Here is a 26,382-nt window from a genome sequence, read left to right as displayed (position 1 = left end):
CAACACTTCCAAGAGTGCTTCATTAACTGAAAATTGCTTTCAGAATGCATGTATTCATGCAATTTGACATAAAAATGCAAGGTGTTTTTCTAAGGAAAATATTATTCTTAGGGAAATGATAAAACACTGATTAAAAGAAATGCACTAGGCCATGTGACAATGGCCAATATATTCTGTTTAGGACATCTGAGAGTTTCAATGAACAGCAAAAGACAATGCTGATAAATCTTTTTGTTTGGGTAAAATAAAAATCACATTTATTGTGAGATATACATCCACAAAGAAGATTGAAAACACACCAGGCAAAAACTTTGACCTCACTTGAAACTTTGAATGAACCAAAACAACAAAAAACAATTTTAAATGATGAAGATTTTTCCCACAACATGAAATGAATCTTTGATGTCTGTAACATGAATATGCAACCAAATTAACACTCCGAGCCTGACTGATAATCTTAGATTTGTTTCCAGTGTAATTCCAAGCACAGTCTGGATCATTTGGTAATTTGTTGTTCAAGTGCAGAATTGCATCTAGTGCTGGACACTGTAATCTAAGCTCAGCACAATTCACATCTTGCCCACTGCCAAACAACACAGGGATGTGTTGTTTGATATTCAATATGTTATTGAGATGTACAGCCTATATATCTGGTATTGCAACATTATACAGAACTCATACCACTTATTTGTGTGCTGTGCAGAATTTATTTTTTATTCACAACAACATCCTGGCTGTGGAGAAAGCCACTCTTACATTAATGCAAAGGTACAAAGTTAAATAGCTAAAGTTACCTGTTGATCAAATTTTTGAGACACCTCCTGCTTGCACTGTAATCTCAAGTAGACTAGTCATCTGTCAGAGCCAAACATTCTTTCATGATTTTGCACAAGTGATAATTTGATCATAATAGCCATTATCATTTAGGATAGGGTTGATGCACTCTCTCAGCATCAAGCTTCCAGGGTGGATGAGAAGCTTTCTTTCAACTCAAGGATTGAAGCATAGACAGTCACAACCATTGCCATTGAGTCATGATGCCATTGCTGAGTCTCTAAGAGTTCATTGGAGTTCATTCTTGATGGTGAATTTAATTTCATGTGTCCTGCATTGATCCTCATGTTTTCCTCTCCAGAAAAAGGTGGAACCACCACCTTCTTCCCTCCACTGCCCTCTGCTTGCTCTCTGCATCTCCTTTAGGGCCATTGATATCATGTATCTTCTCTCTGGATCGCCGCTGATAATTTGTTTTGGATTACGCTTTGTCTTGTTCCTCCCTTCTGACCTTACCATCATGGGCTGACTCCCAGGAGTTGAGAACTCCTAATGGTATTGCTCTCAGGATTAACAGAACACTCAAGCCTCTTCACCGCAGCAAAGTGTCAATGGGTCTCAGTTGGCTGAGCAGCTGGTTTGTGATGCAGAATTATGCCAACATCATGGGTTCAATTCTCGCACATTACCATGAAGGACTCGTCAACCTCTCCTCTCTCATGAGGCATGGTGATGCTTTGGTCACACCCACCACTAGTCCTATCTCTTGAATGACAGAACAACCCAATGGTCTGGTCGGACTATGACAGGGGAAATTAAGGATGACAGTCAAGGCATGTAGATAGAATTAAGATACAGATCAACTGTGATCTAACTGAATGGTTTAACAACATGAATAGATTACTCCAGTTCTTACATATGATTTTTTTCTCCACTCCCATCCGCAACAAAAATTGGGCAGTGTAATCTTCTTCAAATTCCAGTTGAGCTTCCAATCCCATACCCTCTACATCACAAAGATCACCTGATTTCCCCCTCTACAGCATTTCGAACATCCCAGCTTCACATTAGTCAATAGGCTGAAGAAACCTTCATTTATGCTGTTGTAGCTTCCAGACTAGACTACACTATTCCAATGCTTTCCTGTCCAGCTTCCCATCTTGCACCCTCTATAAACTTCAACTCAACTAAAACTTTGCATTCTCTGTCTTCATACACACCTATCACCCCTGTACTTGACCTGTACATTGTTCCAAGTACTTCAGAGCCTCCAATTTAAAATCCTCATGCTCAAGTATTGAATGTTCCATGGCCTCACCTCTCTCTATCTTTGGCACCTCTGGTCCCATCTCTCTCCGAGAACTCTGGGGTTCTTCCATTCTGGTCTTAAGTACATCCACCTTTGAAGGCTGTGTTTCTGCAATCTGGTCAAAGGTTAAATTGACTTCCTTAAAACAATTGGAATGTTTGGTAGGAAAGAATTGAGGCAGACACTGGTGAGACAGCCAGTACTTTAGAATGACAGCTCCCCTATGTGAGCACTGGATGATAAACAACAGTCAGCTCTCAGTGCAATGAAATTGGGTGTCCCGGCCCCAAGACCATGTGGAGATATCCTCTGTGAGAGAGGAGGAGGAGGTGAAATAATCCTGGCATATCACACAGGAAGGGTTTGATGTCCAATCGAGTGCATTTATGTTCCAGGACAAGGCTTTCTTACAGAATTTAAACCAATAGAGATTTTCATGAATGTTTTTATGGATCAGGAAATACTCTGACTGTATGAAAGCCTGGTCACACACCACATACCTTGTTGAAGGGAGAAAAATTAAAGAGAAGTCTTGAATTCTGTGTTCAGCAGCACCAGTAATGTTTCTTTAAAGCTCCTTTGTCACATATGTGGGAGAGCCGAGAGACCACTCTGAATCTGGTTTTCATGTGGGGCTCAGTTGCCCTCTTATATGAGAGCTCAGATCGGAAGAGAGGTCAATGACACTATTGATTCCCCAGCTAAATACAACATTTTTATACCTTTTGCGTTACACTAAATAGATGTCAGTTAGCCACATCCCCCTAATCTATACATCCAATCCAGTAAACACACAATAAATGATGGACAACTCTAAGGGAGGACCTCAGGCTGTCTGCATTCTCCCAAAGTCTACTAGATACCTCCATTATCTGTCTTTAGGATCTCAAAATTCTTCTGACAGCTTTATTCATTCCCAGATATTTACCAATAACCTAAATACTTGTTTATCGTTAAGCGCGCTTCCAAATTCTGTACTAACTTTAGTATGGCAGATTAGGAAGGATATTAATTTCTACCAGTTATCATAACGACTTTAAAATCAACTCTGATATAAAGTTCCTACAATTCTGTGACACAGCTGACAAATTGAAAACAATCCCTCTCTCACTTCAGCCTGAGAGATCAACCAAAGTGTTTCTGACTTGCAATGGCAGTTTACAACCACTGCTATTTACATGCTGTAAGTGAATTTTAAACTAAGTTTCATTTTTAAGTAAATATTTACTGTTTCTACTCTTGAAAACTTTCCATGGCTAATTATCTTTTCTTCATAAAAAACATCTATTTGAATTCTACTGATGAAGTTGAAATTCAATCACTTTACAACTTTAACAAATCTTGAAATGAAACTTGTTTAAATTCCGCATACAACTAGGGGACATAACCACATCTTCACTCTGTGTTTTGTCATCTGTCTTTGTCACACTTCCCTTGATCTTGGGATATAAGAACTTGTTCAATTTATCTAAATCTGCACGTAAGTTTCAATTGTGGTCTCTCTTTTTACAAACTTTCTCTGCCCTCCTCCTGTGCCAATAGATATTTTTTGGAGGTCATATTTAAACCATTTATTACCTTTATCTTCCCTAGTAATGCATTGGACCTTTTGACTGCCGACAAACATTTGCTCAAGGAATGCATCTAACCTTTTCCTATTAATTTGTTTGTTACCTTTATAATTTTTCAATTACCTAAAATATTCAGAATACTGCAGGATCAGAATCTTCTTCTACTTCTTACTAAATAACAAGCTTGGGCCTGTGGCTACATTAGGCGTTTCAAAACTGCCCATTGTTAAAATGTTTATATGTTTAGAACTGCCTGTTTACAGAAGCCTGATTGACTTCCCTGATATTACTTCCGTCAGAGAATCTCATCTTATCCAGTATATCTGTATGGAGACCACAAGTCTAGGCGTGAACATCTCCTGTATGTAACTGTCAAACCCTTTCAGCTATGTTTTGTTCGCTAAAAATGCCCCAAGTGGCCATTTTGTCAACTTTAGGTCATTGCCTTCTGCAACACACTTGAATGGTTTTTCACCAGTGTGGATCCTCTGGAACTCAGGTTGGAGATGTCGGTGCAAAATTTGTCATACAATCACACCTGAAGAGTTTGTTACTTTCTGAATCCTCTCATGTCCCAGGAGGTTTGAAGAAGTCATGATACTTTTATTGGAAACCTCCCATTTAAAGAGTTCCTCCCTTTGTCAATCCTCTGATGGAGCAGGAGATTGGGTGAACAGTTTATCGAACACCTTGTACATAAATAGTTTCTCTGTTGTGTGAATGCATTAGAGCCTTTGACGATTTTCAGAATGATATATCAGATACCTCACACATGAATGCTCTCTCTCCTGTGTGAATTTGTTGTGGTTTACGGATGGTTGATGAGTCTGAGCATGATTTGTCACACACCTTTCTCTACTTTTTGAATTTGATGGTATCTCTGAAGCTTTGAAGACTCTGCAAATGACTTGTCGCTTTCTTTGCATGTGTCAGGTTTCTCCTGTGTGAATGCATTGGTGTATGATAATGCTGAGAATGATTATTCACAGACCTTGCATGTGAATGGTTTCGCCCCTGTATGAATTTGTTGGTGTCTTTGAAGGTTTGATGACTCTGAGAATGATCTGTTACATTCCTTGCACCTTTATGGTTTCTCCCCTGTGTGAACCCGTTGGTGCCTGCGGAGAATTGATGAATCTGAGAATGTTTTCTCACACACCTCGTACATGAATGGTTTCTTGCCTGTGTGAATCCCCTGGTGGACCAACAGTTTTGATGAGTTGTAGAACGATTTGTCGCACCACTCACAAGTGAATGATTTTTCCCCTCTATGGATATGTTGGTGTGCCCAGAGGTCGGCAGGTCGCAAGAATGATTTGAAGCACATCTCACATGTGAATGGTTTCTTCCCTGTGTGAATACATTGGTGTTTGTGGAAATTTGATGATTGTGAGAATGGTTTTATCACAAACCTTACATATGAATGGTTTCTCTCCTGTGTGAATGTGTTGATGAACACGGAGGGTTGATGATTCAGAGAATGATTTGTCACAGACGTCACATGTGAATGGTTTCTCTCCTGTATGAATTTGTTGGTGTATGCGGAGTTTTGATAACTGCAAGAATGTTTTTTCACAGACCTCACACATGAATGTTTTCTCCCCTTTGTGAATTTGTTGGTATTTTTGAAGCTTTGATGACTCTGAGAATGCCTTGGTGCATTCCTTGTACTTGTGACGTTTCCCTCCTGTGTGAATTCGTTGGTGTCTGCAAAGGTTTGCTGACTCCAAGAATGTCTTTTCACACATCTCAAACACAAATGGTTTCTTCCCTGTATGAATCCTCTGGTGGATCAAGAGTCTTGATGAGACAGAATGACTTGTTGCATTTCTTGCACTTGTGGGGTTTCTCCCCTGTGTGAACTCGTTGGTGTCTGCGGAAGTTCAATGAATGTGAGAATGATTTTTCACAAACCTTGCATGTGAATGCTTTTGCCCCCATGTGAAGTGCTTTATGTTTTATCAAGCCCGATAACTGTGCAGACTTCTTGTTACATGCCTCACCTTTGAACATTTTCTCTCCAGTGTCATTGTGTCGTAGATACACAAGCGTAGATAACATTGCAAACACTTCCTATTTGAATGTTTTCTCTCCATGTGACTTTCTTTCTGTTAACAATTTTACAATAATTGCACCTTGAGTGTTAGGAGATTATGTGAACTTTCTCCCAGAGCTCATACTTGAATGTCCTCTCACCTGTAAGAGTGAGTCAATGGTTCATGAGGGTTGATAAAGGATTGGGGCTCTCACCATACTTGAAGCAACTCACACTTCTTTCCAGCCTCATCCGAATCCTCAACTTCAAACCTTCAGAAAGGTTGGTGCTGATGGAAGGGTCCACACCACTGACCAGTTTCAGATCTGATGATATGTCAAAGCTCCCCTGACCTGATTGATGGTTTCATGGTCAACCTTCTCTGTGTTGAATAAAGCTGTGAAGAGTATTACCACAGCTCTTTGCGTCATCTTCAGGATCTTCTTATTTGTTATTTACATAACTAATCTGCATATGAATATACAAGGCATGGTTAGTAAGTTTGCGGATGGTACAAAATTAGAAGGCATCGTTGATAGCAAGGAAGGTTATCAAAAATTACAAAGATCTTGATCAGATGGGGAAGTGGACTGAGGATTGGCAAATGCAATTCAATATAGATAAGTGTGAGGTATTGCGCTTTGGAAAGTTAAACCATGGTAAGGTCCTAAGGAGTGTTGTGGAACAGAGGGACCTAGGAATACAAGTACATAGTTCGTGGAAAGCGGTGTCAAAGGTGGACAGGGTGGTGAAGAAGGCATTTAATGCACTGGCCTTCATCAGTCGAGGCATCGAGTATAGGAGTTGAAACATTATGTTTCAGTTGTATAAGTCGTTGGTGAGGCTGCACTTGGAATATTTTGTACAGTTTTGATCACCCTGTTACAGGAAAGACATTGTTAAACTGGAAAGTGTGCAAAGAAGATTTACGAGATGTTGCCAGAACTAGTAGGCCTGAGTTATAGGGAGAGGTTGGCCATGATAGGACTTTATTCCTTGCAATGTCGGAGAATGAGAGGTGACCTTATTAAGGTGTATGAAATCATGAGGGACATAGATAGGATGAATGCATATAGCTTGGTTTAAGGTGAGAGGGGAAAGATTTAAGAAGGACCTGAGGGACAACTTCTTCACAAAGAGAGTGGTGTGTATGTGGAATGGGCTGTCGGACAAAGTGGTTGAAGCAGGTACAATAGCAACATTTTAAAAACATTTGGTTAGGTACATGGATGGGAAGGGTTTAGAGTGATATGGACCAAATGTGGGCAAGTGGAACTAGCTGAGTGGGCACCATGGTCAGCATGAATCAGTGTGGGCCAAAAGGCCTGTTTCCATGCTGTATTACTCTATGACTCTGTCTATTTGCAGTATCTATCCTCTCGATATTGCCTGGAGCTGTACAATGCAATCCTTCCGTAAAACAGTAAATAGAAAATGTTTCAGAGATAGTAGGAACTGCAGATGCTGGAGAATCTGAAATAACAAGGTGTAGAGCTGGATGAACACAGCAGGCCAAGCAGCATCAGAGGAGCAGGAAGGCTGACGTTTCAGGCCTAGAGCCTTCTTCAGAAATGAAGGCCTGAAACGTCAGCCTTCCTGCTCCTCTGATGCTGCTTGGCCTGCTGTGTTCATCCAGCTCTACACCTTGTTATCCAAATAGAAATATGATTTTTTTTTTCAACTCCCTCTCCCCATTTGTTGAAGGTGTAGACCCGTCAGTTCTTTCTTATTCATACTTTCGCGGGATCTGAGTGTTGCTGGTTAGGCCAGCATTTCTGTTACTGTCCTGGAGAAGGTGGTAGCAGTGAGCTGCTTTGTAGAACTGCTGGAGTCCACGTTGTGTAGGGATACCCAACGTGCTGTTATGGAGTGTGTTCCAGGATTTTGACCCAGTGACACTGAAGGAATAGCAATATATTTCCAAGTCAGAATGATGTGTGGCTGCTCTCATCCAGAATATTCCGTCAGACTCCTGACTCATAGTCATAATGTCATAGAGTATACAGCACAGAAACAGATCCTTTGGTCCAACTACTCCATGCCAACCAAGTTTCGTGAGCGAAACGGGACCCACTTACCTGCATTTGGCCCCTTCCCCTCAAAGCCTTTCCTATTCATGTATCTATCCAAATATCCAAAAGTTGTAACTTTCCCCACATCTACCACTTCCTCTGGCAGTTCTTTCCATGGGTGAACCACCCACTGTGTGAAAAAGTTGTCCCTCAGGTCACTTTTAAATTGTTCTCCTTTCACCTTAAAAATATGCCCCCTACTTATGAACTCTGCCAACTTCCTCCCCCTGGAGAGAAGCCCTTTGCTATTTACCTTATCTATGCCCCTGATGATTTTATAAACTCCTGTAATGTCACCCCTGAACCTCCATTGTAAAATGTCCCTGCTTATCTAACGTACCCTTATATCTCAAACCCCTACTCTCACCAACATCCTGATAAATCTTTTCTTAACCCTCACTAATAATGTCCTGTGCAACCTCAACATGACATCCCAGCTCCTAGACTCAATAGCCCAAACAGTGAAGGCAAGCATACTAAACGTCTTCTTAACCACCCTGACCACCTGCAATGCAAATTTCAAACAACTATGTACCTGAACTCCCAGGTCGGGCCCTACTATTAACTGTGTAAGTCCTGTCTTTGTTTGCTTTACTAAAATGCAATACTTTACATTTATCGAAATTAAACTCCAACTGCCACTCCTCAGCCCATTGGCCCAATTGTTCAAGATCTCTTTGAAATCTTAGATAATTTTCTTCACTGTCCACTGTACCATCAATTTTGGTGTCTTCTGCAAACTTACTTATCATATCTCCAAAATTCTCATTTAAAATGTTTACACAAATGACAAACAAAAGTAGACCCAACACCGATCCCTGCGGAACACGCTCGTCACAGGCCTCCAGTCTAAACATCAATCCTCCACCACCATCCTTTGTCTCTTACTGTCAAGCCAATTGTGCATCTTCCTGAATCCCACGTGATCTAACATTACGAATGAGTCGACCATGTGGAACCTTGTTGAAAGATTTACGAAAGACCATGTATTCAAAGTCTGCTGCTCTGCCCTCGATCAATCCTTTTAGTCACATCCTCAAAAAACTCAATTAAGTTTGTGGCACAAAGCCATGCTGACATCCTTCATCAGCCCTTGCCTCTCCAAATGCATGCAACTACTATCTCTCAGAGTCCGCTCCATCAACTTACCCATCATTGAAGTCAGACTCACAGGTCTACAGTTCCCAGGCTTCTCTTCACAACCTTTCTTAAATTAAGGCACAACAGTGGCCACCCTCCAGTCCTCCAGTACGTCACCCTTGACTGTAAGTCATACAAATAGCTCTGGTAAGGGTCCTGCAATTTCTTCCCTAACTTCTCACAATGTCCTTGGATACACTTGCTCAGGTCCTGGAGATTTATCCACCCTCATGTTTTTTAAGGCCTCCAGAATTTCCTCTTCTGTAATGTGGACAGTTTTCAAGACATCAATATTTATTTCCCCGAGTTTCCTAGCCTCCATTTCTTTCTCCTCAGTAAAAACCGATGTGAAATATTCATTTATTATCTCTCCTATCTCCTTTGGTTCAACACATAGGTCGTCTCATTGATTCTGAAGAGGCCCTATTCTCTCCCTAGTTGCTCTTTTGCTCTTAGAACGTAGAACATAGAACATTACAGCGCAGTACAGGCCCTTCGGCCCTTGATGTTGCGCCAATCTGTGAAACCAATCTGAAGCCCAATCTTAATGTACTTGTAGAATCTCTTTGGAATTTCCTTATCTGCCAAGGCTGTCTCGTATCCTGATACTGATTTCCCCCTAATTTCCCTCTTAAGAATGCCCCTACACCCTTTCTACTCTTCTGTTAAGCTCCCAGTTGTCTGTACTGAATATATGACCCCTTATTATTCTTGACCAAGCCTCAATATCTCCATTCATCCATTGTTCCCTACTCTTACCAGTCTTACCCTTCTCTCTGACAGAATTTAATGCCTCTGAACTCTTGTTATCTCACTTTTGAAAGCCTCCCACCTGCAACTTGTCTCTTTCCCTGCAAACAGTCTACTCTAGTAAACTTTTAAAAGTTCCTGTCTCATACCATCAAAATTTGCCTTACTCCAATGAAATACTTTAACTTTTATTCAAGGCCTATCCTTTTCCATAACTATTTTAAAACTAATACACTTATTGCCACTGGTCCCAAAGTGCTCCCCCAACCATACTTCAGTCACTTATTTCCCAACAGAAAGTCAAGTTTTGCTCCTTCTCTTGAAGGAACATCTACATATTGATAAAGAAAATTGTTTGAACACACTTAATAAATTCCCCAAGCCCTTAACACGATGGCAGTTCCAGGCCATGTTTGGAAAATTAAAACCCTGTACTGTTACAACCTTATTATTCTGACAGTTTTCAGAGATCTCCTACATATTTGTTCCTCAATTTCCCTCTGACTATTTGGAGGGCCGATAGTATAATCCCATCAAAATGATCACCCACTTCTTACTTTTGCATTGTAAATAGTGTACAGGCTTTCGGGAGTCAGGAATTGAGTTTGGTGCATAATTCCTAGCTGCTGACATGGACTTGTAGCCACAGCATTTACATAGATAGTCCACTGCAGTTTCTGGTCAGTAGTAACCCCGGGATGTTGATAGGTGGGGTTTCAGTAATTGTAATGTCAAGATGTGATCAGACAGCTTAGCACGGTCAGGAAGGAGAGATCCCGTCCAAAGTGAGACACAGCCTGAGGGTGTCTATTGTCCAGGCAACATGGGATTTGGTGCAGAAGGGAACAAGATGCTTTGTTGCTTTCTTTTTTCTGGCTCATACTTTGTAAGATTTTTCTCATAACATAAACTGAAGACCAGGACCAGGAGTCCAGCACAAAAGAATGACATCAAAGGGAAACTAACTTCACTGTAGTGATAACTACTAATTTAACTATTTATTGTAGGTTATTTTCAGATTGGTGGTACACAAGGAAAACATTTACAGGCTACAAATCAAAAGACCAACATGAAATTTTAAACATCAAATTAAGAACTAGGTAATTAAAATAGTGATGGGGCCCGATGATGTGTTGTACCTGCATGATGTGAGAGCTGGTGGACTCCATTGTGGTTTTTAGTGACCACATCTGTAGCAACTGTTGGTTGCTTGTGGAGCTCCGGCTCAGAGTTGATGAGCTGCTATCTCAGCTTTGAACACTGTGATGCATCAGGGCTGTGGAGAGTTACCTGGGTGCAGTGTTTCAGGAAATGGTCACATCGCTTAGATGAACTTCCTTGAATTCGGTCAGGCATAGAAGGGTTTGACAATGTATGAAGCAAGTCAAGAGATTCAGGAGGTAGTGCTGAAGGAGCCTCAGCCCTTGAGCTTGTCTCAACCGGGTTTGAGATTCACGCTCCCTATGTGGAGGGTGAGCAAATTCTCCACAGCACTGTGGTACAGGGAGCCACTCGGGAGTGGGGAGAAAGAGAAATGTTGTAATCAGAGATAGTATAGTCAGGAGAATAGACAGTGTTCCCTGAGGCCAGGCTTAAGAGTCCTGAAAGCTGCATTGCCTGCCTGGTGCCTAGGTTCAGGGTATCTCATCTGGGCTGCAGAAGACCTTGGAGTTGGAGGTGAAAGATCCAGTTGCCCTGGTCCACGTGGATACCGAAGATATAGATAGAAAGAGGAAAGAAGTTCTGCTGAGGGCATATGAGCAGCTAGGGTCTAAATTAGAAAGCATAACCCTGAGCCATCTGCGACTTGGCACCGGATCAATAAGATTAAAGAGGTAAATGCATGGCTCAAAGACTGGTGTGGAAGAAACAGGTTTGAATTCATGGGACAGTGGCATCAGTACAGGGGAATCAGGGAGCTGTTCCAATCGGACGCGCTCCACCTGAATCATGCTGGGACAATAGTCCTGGTGAATCACACAACTACAGCTGTTAATTCGGCTTAAAATAAATTGTGTGGAAGTTCATTTCCATGGAAACTGATGGTTAAGTTAAAGGTGGGGAGTGCTGAGCAGAGGTTAAAGTTTTCAGAACAAGTAACAGGACAGAGAGTATGGAAAGGCTCAGGAATCTAACTTCAGGCAGAGCAGAGAAAGGGACAGTCAATGTAGAACTGAGAGTGTTGGATTTAACTGCAATTTACAAAACAAGGCAAATGATCTTGTAGCACAGATTGAAATTGACAGATATGATGTTATGGGTATCACAGAGACCATGGCTAGAAGAGAAGCAGGGCTAGGAACTAAATATTCAAGGAGACAAATCTTATTGTAAGGATAGGCAGATGGGCAGGATTGCTTGTTGGGAAGAAATGAAATTAAATCAACACCAATAAATGATGTAGAGTCTGACGATGTAGAATTTGTGTGCATAGAGTTGAGGACCACAAAGAAAAAAGACCCTGATGGGAATTGTGTGCTGACATCCTAGCAGTAGTCAGGACGTCGGGAAAAAAAAATCAGGAAACAGAAAATTCATGTAAGAAATGCACAATTACAACAATCATTCAGGGGCTTCAGTCTGCAGGTAGACTGGGACAAACAGGTTGATAGCAAGTCACAAGAAAAGGTATTTGTGGAACGAATATGATAATTTTTTTTGCAGTATATACGGGATCTGATGTATACCTCAAACATAACCACCAGAAAACGAGATCATCTGCAACATGATCTTGCTGTTTTGACAGCTTGTTGTGCACACAGTTACTGCCACGTTTCCTACATGACATAAATGTCCACACTTCAAAAAGTACTTCAAATGGCTGTAATAAAATTTTTGGAATGTCTGATGGTCCTGAAAACTTCTACATAGATGCAAGTCTTCGATTGCTTTTCTGAGGAGGTTACAAAAATAATGCCCTGAGAAGTGTAGGAGGGATTTGAAAAGACATGAAACATCCAGATCCCAACACACAGAATGACTATTCCCTGTCCACAAGATAACAACAGTGCTCTCAGCTTGATCTTCTCCCACAGCATAAGGACATTTCCATCCCTGATTGCCCACAGGATAGTCAGACTGCCTGAAGATTGGTGTGGATATTATGGGATACAATTTGAATAAAAGCTGCTCCTTCATTCACCATCTCCTCACTTGGTCTTCAGTTCCGATAGGAAATGAAGGAGCTCTCGAAGAGCAGAGAATAAGCAGAGTGGGTGTGCTGGTGATATTAGTTTGATTGCCCCCAAGGATGAAGAATGCTATTCCCACACTAAAAATGTCTGAGAAACATTTACCAGGGCAACTGAGACAGCAGCTGCAGTAAGTGAGGTTTTATTCAGATGGGACAATGACAAGTTTAAATCCCCACCTGATCTGTTGCTCAAAGTCATCTCCATTTCACCGGTCAGTTTCCCAAGTTTCAGGAAACTCATGTTGCTCCAGAAATATTTGGATTGACTGTGAGCGACGTCAATCAGAGTGCCCACCCACTCTGCCCATTCTCTCCTCTTCCTCTTCCAGAGCTGGTTCACTTTCTGTAGGGACTGAAAACCAAGTGAGGAGATGGTGAGTGAAGGAGCAGCTTTTATACAAATTGTATCCCATAATATCCACACCAATTTTCAGGCAGTCTGACTATCCTGTGGGCAATCAGGGGTGGAAATGTCCCTCATGCTGTGTGAGTAGATCCAGCTGAGAGAGCTGTTTGCTCAGTGCTTTGTGCTGAACTGTTTGACTGGAGCTGTGTGTTGGATATTGAGTGTGTTTATTGGAAGCATTTCCTTCCTGATTTTCAGGCTGAGTAATATTGATGGATCATTCCTGAATATGGGAATGTGAGATGTAATTACGTGGAAGGTACAGAGTGCCTGAGGATTCTTAGTGATTTCCTACTGTTGAGTTCTCTGTGTGTTGGGAGCTGGTTATTATCCTGGAGACTGGGAATGGCTATTCTTTGTGGGGATCTGTCTTCCTGTTTTCCTGTCTTTGCAAATCATTCCAAGACCTCTCACTGCCCTATCCCTAACCATTTCCAAAAAGACTTGCATCTTCATAGAATCTTTCAGGACCATCAGACTTCCAAAGTTTTTATTAAAGCTATTGGAGGTATTTTTTTGAAGTATGAAACATGGCAGTAACTTCACATCAAGCTCCCACAACAGCAAAGTCATGTTTCAGATGATCTCATTTTCTGGTGGCTATGTTTGAGGTATACATCAGAACATAGAACAATCCCACAGTTTGGCATTTGATTTGAATATGTGAGAATTTTCCAGATTAGCCACGAGCTACTCCTGGAATTCCTCTCTTCAGCCAGCTGTTTTCAGCCAAGACATTGATGCTGTTCCACTTGGATTCTGGATCTTGTGATGTTCCTGTGCCAGGAGGATGTTCATCACTGAGCGAACAAGTCAATAATCTGTCAAGCAACATCCGTTCCCCGATATGGATCGAGTGATACATACAGAACTTTGACTTGGCTTTAGACCTTTCAGAGGCATGTTTGTTATGGTTTTTGTGTCCAGAAAAATCCAAGCAAAATATTGAGAAGAAAACTGGGAATTCTTTGTTTCATTCATCGATGTTACCAAAGTATTTGACTCAGTAAATCACAAAGCATTGTGGATTCATAAATCATAGAATCTCTACAGTGTGGAAACAGGCCCTTCAGCCCAACAAATCAACACTGACCCTCAGAGCATCCCACCCAGACCCAGCCCCCTATAACCCACCTAATCTACACATCCCTGAATACTACAGGCAATTTACCACGGCCAATCCACCTAGCCTGCACATTCTTTGGACTGTGGGAGGAAACTGGAGTACCCAGAGGAAACCCATGCAGACACAGGGAGAACGTGCAAACTCTACACAGACAGTCACCCGAGGGTGGAACTGAACCTGGGTCCCGGGTGCTGTGATGCAGCAGTGCTAACCACTGAGCCACCATGCCGCCACAATTGTGCTCCAATTGTTTGGATGTCTGCTTCATCCCAATCCTGCAAATGTTTCAACGATTGCGTCTGCCTTGAGTGGCAGATCTGAAATAGAAACCTTCAAAATCTGGGCTGGTATCAAGCAAGATTGTGTGATAGCCCCCATTATATTTACAGTCTACCTTACAGTCAGGCTCGGAGTGTGTTTTAGTTGCATATTCATGTTACAGACATTGAAGATTCATTTCATGTTCTGGGAAAAATCTTAGGTCATTTAAAAAATGTTTTTGTTGTTTTGGTTCATTCAAAGTTTTCAGTGAACTCGATGGTTTTGCCTGTTGTGTTTTCAATCTTCCTTATGGCTTTATACCTCACAATAAATTTAACTTTTGTTTTACCCAAACAAAGTGATTTATCAGTATTATCTGTCTGTTATTTTTTACTTAAACACTCAGGGGTCATTCTAACAGTGGCCTAGTGAGCCTTTATTTCAGTGTTTCATCATTACCAATTTGTATGAAGTAAAATGTTTCTCTAAGCAAAAATACCTTCCATTTTAATTTCAACTTGCATGAAAAATGCAATCTGAAAGCAATTTACAGTTCATGAAGCACTCTTGTAAGAACACTAGCATTCAATTCACATCGTGCTATGACCTTGTTGGGACACTATTAACGCTTAGAGAGTAATCCAAACATTCCAGGATTAACTGATAGATTGACAGCATAACATTTCACATTTTTAAACAAAATCAAGCATTATTGTACAGGAAACAATAATGAGAGCAAACACTATTCACACTACATTTTATAACAACTTATGCTATGAACAGTTCTGCTTCTTACTCATCAGTTCCCGATGCAATATAAGAATCTTCAAAAGAATTCACTTGTATACAGCCCACCCCAAAAGTACACCACAACCCTCTAGCATTCACTTTAATTCTCCTCAGCATTCTAGGTACTATCGGGGTTAAGACTTTTCTGGGGATTCCTTCGTGACTGTTCTTGCTATGTGACTGCAACATTTTATTTAATATTTCAGGAGTGTGGATGCCTCAACTTCATGTTCAGGTTGTCTTTCCACAACTTTGAAGCTAAGTCTGCTCACTATTTTCTGCCACAAGGCTGTCTGAAAACCACTGGAGATTTCTTCCTCCATCTTAAAATGCGGCAAAGCCTCCAGTTCCTATTCCCTTCCATTAGCCCAACTGAGCTTCAACTTCACCCCAATTTCAAGTGTTTGCTCTGCTGAAGTTAAGGGTAGAGTTTTGGCTTGGGTAGAGGATTGGCTGACAGACAGAAAGCCGAATGTCTGGAGAAATGCGTTCTCCTCCAGATGGCAAACTGTAACCACTGGGTGCAGTAGGCTTCAGTTCTCAGACCTCAACTACTTACAATCTGTATAAATGATTTTCAAGCATGGACAGAGTATAACACAGCTAAATTTGTGATGATACTAAAAATAGGTGGGAAAGCAGGCTGTCATGAGTAAATAAAGAGTTTACACATGAATATTGACAGTCTATGAGAATGGGACAAATCTGACAGACGGAGTTTAATGTGGATAGTGCAAGGTTGACCACTTTAGCTGGTAAAATAAATAGGCATTTATTATTTAAATAGCAAGCGGATTCAAAGTGCACCAATGGAAAAAGACCTTGTGCATGAAACAAGAGGTCATAGACATAGAGTGAGAGGAGGTACAGTCAAAACTGAGATGAGGAGAATCCCTTAGGAAATAGGTTGTGAATCCCTCTGAAATAGGTAATTTAAATGGGTAATCACTGTCCCATAATGCAGTAGGGGCAGAATCATCAACAGATTCAAGGAATGTTTAGCACCATTTGCGATTCCTACCTAGGCTAGAATTGACGAGTGAGTAGGGGGAATACGAGTGGAACATGTTGTCCTGTGGAAGGAAGGATGGGTCATCTCCTCAAACATGACTGAATTGCAGCCCCAAGCCCAGAAAGCTCCCCCTTCACTGAGGTTGTTTAAAACCTCCACAGGGACTCAGCTCAATTCACCCCAAATCCCGCTCCGAACTACATTACCCATGCTACATGTGGGCACTGCGCCTGCACAGTGAGAGGCGATAGTGTGGATTCACGGAGGAGAAGCAGGCCGCGGTACCTGACGGGAGCTGTAGGTCTATTGCGCGCAGCAGCGGTTGCGCCTCGAGTTCGTGAATTCGATTGTGAGAGCGCGCGAGCCCGAGTGTCTGTCACGTGGACGGTGTTAGAAATTAGATGCGCCGCTGTGAATGGCAGCCCTTGGAGTCGGAGACTGGGATCGCATCCTCTTCCCCGCAATGCCCATCATCCTCCCGCTCTCTGACTGGTTCCCCGGATGGGGTCATTCACAATCACCCGCAGGAACTGGAGCTTCCGGCTCCGCTCCCATATTGGTTTCCGATTGGTAATGTCAAGTTTCGGGGGCGGGGCTTGCCTCCACGGCTTTGCCCGTTCTCAGAGCGTCCCCGGGTGTGGAGCAATGCGCTCTATATCAGGGGAAACGAGGAGGAGTAATTTAGACCTATATCCGCCTTCATCGAGACGGAGGAGCGGAGCCCAATATCAATTACCGAGGCGGTACTGGGAAATGGAATTTGCTGCGCGTCAGGGACAGGAAGCAGAGTTTGGAATGACTTCTTCCAGAAGGATCCCTGATCTCTCCAGAGACTAAACCCGCGTGATTTAGATTTTTTTCCTCAAATGGATACAGCCCACAGGCTGGAGTTTGGAAATCCCAGGAACAGAAACTGTTTCTTGTTGGGGTTCTTGTTCGTGGGTCTACTGGTGAAAATGGATCACAGGAGCCACATCACAAAAACGGATCATCTGGTCATAATCACACTGCAGCTGTGGGCTCTTGCTGTGCACAAGTTGGTGGCCCTGATCCTACATTACAACATTGACCACACCTCAAAATGCATTGTCAAAGTTGATACATTGTAACAAATCTTCTTTTCTTAGGAAAGCGTTGTGCTTCCAGTGAACTAGAAGTGAGAAATCTATCCATGGACAATCCAGGTGGTGAAGTAGCACAGTAGGTAGTATGCCTGCCTCAAAGTCAGAATCTCTGGGTTCGCTTCCCAAACCAGGAATTGAAGGCAATCTCTGTAAAAGTGGTAAAAAAAAAAGTTGATTATCCATCTCTAAATCCTCCTGATATTCCAATTGTATGTGCTAAGAGTGGGAGAATCTCCTGGTCAGCAATGCTTGATGCAGAGTAGTGCTCTCAAGCTGTATCCTCTGGTGAGACTAGTAACCTGTTCCAGGAATCTCAGCCATGGAAACAGACATCAGTACATGCTCTGTCTGCTTCATATATCACAAGGTGTGGGAAAGAAAATAAAGCAGGTGGAGAAAGTAGACCATCCCATAGTGACTTTGGCCTGTATATTGTGTACAGGGCTTATGGTTCCCTTAGTGTTTCAGTTTAAAGGGGTACATGCCATGCTGACAAAGACGAGTAGCTTGGTTTAAGCTAAACAGTGAATTTATTGTGAGTTATATATCTCTACAAATCTCAAAATTGATAAAATGGAGAAACAACACAATATTCAGCTTACACCAAACTTCAACTCAACCTAAATGACAAAACATTTGAAGATTCTTCATAGAATATGAAATTAATCTTGGATGAGCCTAAAGTAAACATATCACACTGTATTACATTGGGGCTGAGGGAGGTCAGGTCTGTAGAGACTCACCCCCACTCCCTTCCCATACTTGCTAGTCCTTTTAGAGCTGTTATGGGTCTTTATTTACCTGGATGAGTAAAGTTTAAAAAAAAGTGTCAAAGTCTCTCTTCCTCAAACTACTCCTCTGTTTTGTGATTAAACTGATACAATGCTCCCTGTCCAACATCCGCCTGCCACTCTACCAGCAAGTGGGGTCTACTACAGGAATAACTGGGAAATTATCAGAGATTCAAAAAGAGGGAAGAAGGGCAGTCTCACACAACATTAATTAATTAGAAATCAGCCAGTTTTAAAAGTTCCGACATCACTCTCCTCAGAACCCAGTCACTCAATAGGTCACTTCTTCTCAGCAATTGCACTTGCTGCTTGAACAATAGCTCTAAATTTATAGATGATACAAAGTTGGTGGGAGGATTTACTGTGAAGCAGATGTGGAAATGTGTCAGTCTGATTTGGACATGTTCGGTGAGTGGGCAAATAAAATATAGTGTGAATAAATGTGAGGTAATCTACTTTGGTAGCATAAACAGGAAGGGAAATTATTACTGAATGGTCATTGACTTGTGGGGGGGGTGGTGGGGGGGGTGGTTGGGGGGGGGGGGGAGGTGGATTTCACAGAAACCTATAGAATTCTAACAGGATTAGACTGCTAAATGCAGGAAGATATTTCTGATGACCAGGGAGTACAGAACTGGGATTCATTGTTTAGGGATATAGGGCAGGCTTTTTAGGATTGAGATGAGGACAAACTTCTTCAGCCAGTGTGGTGAACATGTGGAAGTTTCTGCCATAGGAAGCAATTATGGTGTGAACATTGAATGTTTTCAAGAAGGAGTTGGACATAGTTCTTAGGGCTGAAAGAATCAAAAAGTATGTGGAGAAAGCAGGAATAGGATACAAGTTCAATGATCAGCTATAATCATATTGAATGGCAGAATAGGGTCGAATGGCCTATCTCCATTAGTATTGTCTTTGCTTCTATAATTGACCCTTGAGAGAAAAGTTTGTCTTCTTTGCTGTTGTTGTTCCTTTCATTAAGGATATCGCTCTACCTTTCGGTTCTTCTTAGGCAGTGCCTCAGAATCGACGATGACTTATTTCCACTCTGGTTTGATAGGTTCTGAGAAATCTGATAAATCCAATGAACAATGTGCAAATTCTGCCACTTGTGGGAGAACGCCTGCATAAAATAAAAGGCAAAACGGTGAAAAAAGGCAGAACAGAAGGCCAGTCGCAGCATCTGTTGAGATAGAAACAAAAGTGAAAATTGAAAGTGGCTGCAGAAAGGCTTACTGATAGCGGTTAAGTAATGAAGTTCCCACATGCCTTTCCGGCCCAGGCACTGAGTGTACACATGCTCCTCAGACTGCTGTAACACAACCTCTGCGTGCAGCCCGTGCTGTTGGTCAGGCCAGCTTCACCCCGCCCCGTTCAATGCCTGGAACCTCACCACGCATGCTCTGCTCTGACGGGTGGAACAACGCCGCTCCTGCGCACGACTCAACTTCTGATGGTAATAGACCGTATTGAGTTTCGCGGTGAATGCTGGCTAGGACTGTTGCCATTAATCATTTTGAATATAATGTAGAAACCTGCGAATTCGTGGCTTGCCTTCCAAATCAAGTAGTTATTGCTTCATCATCAAAAACTGTACACTGACAACAAACTACAGAGTGTGCTGGCGATTCCTGATTGGAAGTTGGAATATTGCATGGCATAACTTCCTGCCTGATTAATGCATTTGTGAACTACCTTGGAGTATGTCGTTGCATTAAGAGCTATGTAATTGGTCACTCCTAGGAGCCAAGACAGTGATCAACCATGTTCTTGTGAAATGGTAGAACAGGTCTTCCTCTGATTGTCACACAGGTAGATTGGACACACAAGACTCATATGGGAGTAAGATTGTAGAGAGTAGAAATTAAGACATCAAGAGTCAGAAACATCTGGGGAGGAGGGGACAATAATCAATAAATGTAAAATTCAACCAACAAAGAGTCAGTACCCTCAGTTTGCATTTATGTTTACTGGAGGCTGCATATATCTTCATATGTGAAAACCTCCTTTGCAGAAAAAAAAAGAAACTTGTTCAGACATTGCACCTCTTCAATAGAACTAAAACTTTGGGGTCACTTACCCAGTTGTACTGTTCCAGAACATGAGAAAATAGTCACATTGGTGGTAAAGAATGGTCCCTAGTGCCACTGACAAGCTGAATGGCTGCTCTTTAGAACTGAAGATAAATGGAAAAGTCACACCTTTTGCATTGTTGAAAAGGGGTGGACAATTGGGACAGAAGGGCTACGGGAGATTTCATGTCAAAACAAAATACAAAAAGGGTGGTAACTGTTGTAGAGAAAAGGCATATACCAAGTGTAGGTACTAATGACAGAATAAAAATAAGCTCTGACTGAAAGCAAAACCATGAGAAAGTATACGTATATTCAGTGAGTGATGGTGAAGGGAAAAATATCAAAATGGAAGACAGAATCATACTTTGAAGTTGCTGAGTTCAATGCTGAGCTAATGTTCATACTGCAAAGCATCTCTGGACGAAATGAAATGCTGTTTCTCCAACTTGCATGCTTCTTCACTGGTAAACTGCAGTGGCCTAGTACTGGAATGTGAACATGTGAGTAGGATGGTGTATTGAAAGCTATCTCCCTGTCTATGTTTGGTCTCCCCTGTATAAAGGAGACAGGATTGTGGGCGGTGAATACAACAGACAAGAGTGAAAGTTATACACTTCACTGCTTCACTTGGACAGTAAGTAGAGAGGAGGTAAAAAGGTAAGTTCTATATGTAGGAGTTTGTTGACAAATTGGGGATGACAGAGCAAAGGGCCAGAGTGTTTTGAAAGGAATAGTCCATTTGTAATGATGACAGGGGAGGCAAGATGTATTTGGTGGTCATGTGCTGGTGGAGGTGTTTGGTGGTGAAGGATCATTCTGTAAATGCAATGGCTAGTGTAATGGATAGTGAGGACAAGGGGAATCTCCAGTAGGTCTGAGAGGAATCTTTCCACATAAAGAGTAACAAACAGATCTTTTTCTGAGTGGCAAGCAGTGACTAGTTGGGTACCATGGTGATCATCAGTGGTTGGATAAAAGATCTGTTTGTTACTCTTTATTTCCTGTCTGCCAGCCAGTTCCATTTCAAAATCAGTACACTGTCCCAGATCCCAAGTGCTTTCATTTTACGTACTGTGTTCTGATATGTGTCTTTATTGAAAAATTTCTGAAAGTCCAAGCAAACCACATCCATTGGCTCCCCTGATCAACTCTACTAGTTTCAGTCTTAAAAAAAATTCCAGGAGATTTGTCAAACACAATTTCTCTTTGTAAATTCATGCTGACTCTGTCAAATCCTGTCATTATTTACAAGTGTTTTGCAATTAAATATTTTATGATTGACTCCAGTATTTTTCTCACTGCTGACATAAGGTCATGTCACCAGGAGATAGTCTGGTAATTCTTGTTTTCCTTCTTCTATAGTCAAAATGTCTTTCATCAGATAAGGAGACCAAAACTGCACTTAACAGTCCCGCAAGACATCCCTTCCCCATTAGTCAAATGGTCTTGCAATGCAGTCCAACATTTCACCTGCTGTCTTCAGTTCCTACTGTACCTGCGTGCTTACTTTCAGTGACTGGTGTACAAGGACACCTAGGACGTGTTCATCTTCTCAGATCGCCATTAAAGTAATAATCTGCCTTTGTATTTATGTTATCAAAGCGAATGACCTCACATTTATCCACATTACACTTCATCTGCTATGCCTGTGCTCATTCACACTACTTGATCAAATCACACTGAAGCATCTCTGCATCTGCTCACAGTTCACCCTCCCACCCAGCTTTGGGTCACCTGCAAATTTGGAGATATTACATTTAATTTCCTCATCTAAATCATTAAACTGTATTATGAAAACAGACTGGATCATTTTGGACTATATCCGCTGGAGTTTGGAAGAATGAGGGAGGGTCTCATAACTCTAAAATTCCATAAAACTATAACATTCTAACAGGACTAGAAGGGGCAAAAATAGGAAGGATGCTCCAACAATGGGGGAGTTGAGAGTTCACAGTCTTAGGATACAGGATATGTTCTTTAGGACTGAGATGAGGAGACATTTCTTCACCAAAGGAGTAGTAAGTATCTGGAATTCTCTGGCACAGGAACAGGTTGAAGCTAAAATAGTAAATGTTTTCAAAAAGGAGTTAATTTTGTTCTTTGGGTTAAAGAGATCAAAGGATATTGGGAAAAAGCAAGAAAGGGAAACTGAGTTAATGATTAGCCAATGATCATATTAAATTTCAGATTTGACCCTCAGTCCGAGAATTTTAAAACAGTCACATTTTTTACACCTTCTTGAGTAGCTCTAGTTTGAAGGATAATAACATGTCACACCAAACTGGAAGAGCTTATGCATGGTGAGAGAATAGGACACAACAGTAGGAATCCAGGCAAGTTGCCTGTTTCCTAAGTATTAGTTAATGTTATGGGAAAGCAAGAGGGAGCTGAATGGGCACTGCCCAGATTGTTTGATCAGTTCAAACAGTAAGTTTCTCCACTGCCAGAGTATGTGACAAGAATCATTTCTTGGCCAAACTTTGCTCCACCCCAGCTCAGACTTGAACCCACAATCCCTGGTTTAGGAAGTTGGTGCCTTATCTGCTAAGCCACTGGGGCCAGTGAAGATGTTGAGGAAGGGTGATGGCGTGCTTGGTGAGTGTAACTTGACCCTTTCTCTTGATATAATCGCTGTGAAATTTGATGCCTTTTTGAAGGCCAACCCTTTCTACTAAAATACAACTCGATTGGATCAATTCCAGGAATGAGTTGACAGGATTGGAATATGCTTTTTGTGTGTCAGCGATTAATACTGCAAAGGATCATTTGTATGAGGAACAATTGTCTTTCTAGAAGTTTCCTTGCTTGTCTTGATTCAGTTTCAGTGATTTCCCCGACACATATTCCTGGTCATTTCACTGACCTTACTGTCTCATCTCATCAATCACAGAGAAAGCTAACTCTGATCACTTCCATTGATTACTCAGCACCCATGTTCCTCTTTGACATTCCAGGTCCACCATTTTGTATGTTCCTCTCTGGAAATAACTATTACCTAAATCACTCTCAGAATCCCAACTGTCTCAGTCTTTGATCCTCCATTCAGCATGACATTTGTGTAGAGATTGATTTACTGAACCCCTCCCTCACCCCCACAAGTGATCACCCTGTCCCCAGTAAAACCACTCCCTCTCTTAACTTGCCCATTTCCCTCGACATTGACGCCCTTAACAAAGATGGACACAGACTTGAAACACTATGGTGAACACTGGCTTAACATCCGCTGCCAGATCTGCCTGGATCACATAACGTGTTGACAGGACACTTCTGTTCTGGTCTGTTCAAACTGTCCTTCATTACAGGATAATCTTGGAACGCAAAGATAACCCTGGCTTCTTACCTCAACTCTAACTGGTTTCTCAAAGTCTCTTGCCATCTGCCTCGTCCTCATTGCTGTAAACCATCTTCTTAAACTTTCTGTATGGTCTGCTCCTCCCTCTCGCCTAGTGATAAGTGTGACTATTTCATGAATTTCTTTGACACTGGACTTGTTGCTGGAGCTGGTTCTATCCAGACAATTGCAGAATATTCTATCACTCCTGTGCTTTGCAGATGTTGGACAGGATTTGTGGAGTCAGTAGGTCAGTTATTTGCCACAGAATTCTCAGCCACACTCACTACAAACTGTTCTTGAGGGTAGAGTATTTATATGGCTCGTCTAGTACAGTTTCTCGTCAATGGCAATCCCCAGAATGTTGATAGCAGGGAATTCAGATGACAATGCCATGGAATTCAAACAGCGATGGCTAGAATGTCTCCTGGGAGATATTCATTGCCTTGTACATACGTGCTCAGTAAGATTCATGCAACATAATCGGCCCAAGCCTGGATAGTCATCCAGGTTTTGGTGAATTTGGACATGGATTGCTTCAGTATCTGAGGATCACAAATGGTGTAGAATATTGTAGAAACATTGGTGTACAGCCCACTTCTGACCTTATGCTGGAGGAAAGTCATCAATGAAGCAATTGAAGATGATTGCACCAAGGACACTTCCTCAGAAACTCCTGCAGAAATGTCCTAGAACTGAGATGACTGACGTCCAACAATCACAACCATCTTCTCTTGTGCCAGGTATGACTGTGATCAGTGGAGAGATTTCCCCTGATTCCCACTTACTTCAGTTTTGTTTGGGATGCTCCATTCCCGCATTTTGTCAGATGCTACCTTGATACTGAAGGCAGTCACTCTGACCTCCCATCCAGAGTTCAGTTCTTTTGGCTATCTGGTTTTAATGAGGTCAGGAGCTGAGTAAACCTGGCAAAACCTAAACAGAGCGTAAGTGAACAGGTTGTTGCTATGTTAGTGCCACATGATAACAATGTGAATAACTCCTTCCAAGTAGACTGATGGGATGATAAATGGCCAAGTTGGATTTGTCCTTTTTTGAGGAGAGGATATATATGCATAATTGATCATATTCATTCATATATGGCAGTATTGGAAAATCTTGATGAGGGTTGTGGCTTCTTTTGGAGCAGAGATCTTCAGTACTATTTTTAGTCATTGAGTCATGCAGCACAGAAACAGACCCTTCAGTCCAACTATCCATGCTGACCACTTTTCCCAAAGTAAACTAGATCCACTCACACTTGGCTCATATCCCTCTAAATCTTTCCTGTTCATTTACCTACCTAAAATGTCTTTCAAATGTTGCAACTGTACTTGCATTTACCACTTCTTCTGGCTGTTCGTTCCAAATACAAACCGCCCTTTGTGTGAAAAAAATTGTCCCTCAGGTCCCTTTTAAATCTTTCTCTCATCTTAAAAATATGCCCCCTAGTTTTAAACTCCTCCACCCTAGGGTGAAGACCTTGGCTATTCACTTTATCTGCACCCTTCAAGATTTTAGAAACCTCTATAAGGTCACTCCTTCAACTTCCTATGCTCCAGTGAAAAACATCCCAACCAATCCAGCCTATCCTTATAACTCAAACTCTCCATTCCCAGCAATATTCTGGTAAATGTTTTCCGAACCCCCTCCAATATAATAAAATCTTCCCTATAGTATGTCAACCAGAACTGTTCACAGTACTCCAAAATTGGGCTTACCAATGTCCTGTACAACCTCAACATGACATCACAACTCCGAAACATAATGGCCTGAACAATGAAAGCAAGTGTGCTGAATGCCTTCTTAACCAGCCCGTCCACCAGTAATGCAACTTTCAAAGAATTATGTACCTGAACCCCTAGGTCTCTCTGTTTGACAACACTACCCAGGATCCTAAATGTAACAGTATAATTCCTGCCATTGTTTGTTTTACCAAAATGCAATACCTTGTATTTTTCCATCAAATTGGCTGAAGACTGGAATCCATTACGTTGAGGTTGTCAAGAGTGGTCCAAAAATGGACTATCCACTTGGTAATTCTGGTTGCAGATGGTTGCAACTGATTCAGCCGTTTCTTTTATACTGATGGGGCTCTGTCATCATTGAGGTTGGGGATATTCATGGAGCCTCCTCCTCCAGTGAGTTATTTAGTTGTTTAATTCACCCCCAGTCTGACTGGATGTGGCAGGACTGCAGAGCTTAGATCTGACCTTTTCATTTTGGGATCGTTTAACTTTGTCTATCACTTGCTGCCTATGCTGTTTTGCATGGAAAAGATGCTCAGCTTCTTGCATGACATGACTTTCTGAAAGAGATATAGAAACAGAAATCTTTCTTTCTACCTTATAAACCCATTGATGGCGAGAGTATCCAAGCACAGTGACATTGACCAATAGATTGCGTGTAGGATTCTTGCTTTAGGAACACTGAATAGGAACACATCAGGCTCTCAAATCCAGTTTGGGTTGCGACAAAAAATGTGATTTATTATGGGTGAAAAGTTTGTCCAGAAGACTGAAAGAACAGGGACAAACAAAACAATCAGAGATAGTAGGAACTGCAGATGCTGGAGAATCCGAGACAATAAGGTGCAGGGCTGGATGAACACAGCAGGCCAAGC

General features: G+C 41.7%; 1 long non-coding RNA gene across 1 annotated transcript; it reads right to left on the bottom strand.

Annotated features, from left to right (window-relative positions):
* Positions 1-343: 343 nt before the first annotated feature.
* Positions 344-19,772, bottom strand: LOC125487011. The gene is made up of 4 exons (XR_007265564.1): positions 19,590-19,772; positions 19,349-19,476; positions 16,724-17,709; positions 344-6,157 (listed from the first exon to the last, which is right to left on the bottom strand). It is a non-coding gene; the product is annotated as an uncharacterized LOC125487011 (long non-coding RNA).
* Between the last annotated feature and the right edge of the window lie 6,610 nt (positions 19,773-26,382).

Source organism: Rhincodon typus, chromosome 35 (genome assembly GCF_021869965.1).
Source record: "Rhincodon typus isolate 14 chromosome 35, sRhiTyp1.1, whole genome shotgun sequence".
In the NCBI taxonomy this organism is placed as follows: Eukaryota; Metazoa; Chordata; class Chondrichthyes; order Orectolobiformes; family Rhincodontidae; genus Rhincodon; species Rhincodon typus.
Note: the sequence above shows the minus strand (reverse complement) of the source record. Positions and strands in the feature narration are given on the sequence as shown.